Consider the following 515-nt stretch of genomic DNA (forward strand, 5'->3'; position numbering starts at 1 on the left):
GTGCATGGATATTGTCCTATCACAGACAGCATTGTACCTCATGACTGATCTGGATATGTTCTTTTTGACAATTAATTCAACACCATTCCTCTTCAATTTGTCATTCCTGCATAGTAATGTGGTTGTCAGATTCAAAATGGCCAATACCAGTCCATTTCAGCTCACTAATGCCTAAGATACTGATGTTTATACATTCCATTTTTTGACAATTTCCAATTTTCCTAGATTCATACTTCATATATTCCATGTTCCAATTATTAATGGATGTTTACAGCTGTTTCTCTTCATTTTGAGTTGTGCCTCATCAGCAAATGAAGGTCCCACGGGCTTTAACCAATGGACTTTACTCCATTTGCTCATCACAGTCAGCTCTATTTTGAGGAAGCTGTTCTTCCCCAGTCACATTTTGAGTGCCTTCCAACCTGAGGGGCTCATTTTCCGGCACTGTGTCTGACAGTGTTTCTCTGCTATTCATAAGGTTTTCAGTGACTAAATATTCGGAAGTAGTTCGTCAC

Source organism: Chrysochloris asiatica, unplaced genomic scaffold, assembly GCF_000296735.1.
Source record: "Chrysochloris asiatica unplaced genomic scaffold, ChrAsi1.0 scaffold00050, whole genome shotgun sequence".
Classification (NCBI taxonomy): domain Eukaryota; kingdom Metazoa; phylum Chordata; class Mammalia; order Afrosoricida; family Chrysochloridae; genus Chrysochloris; species Chrysochloris asiatica.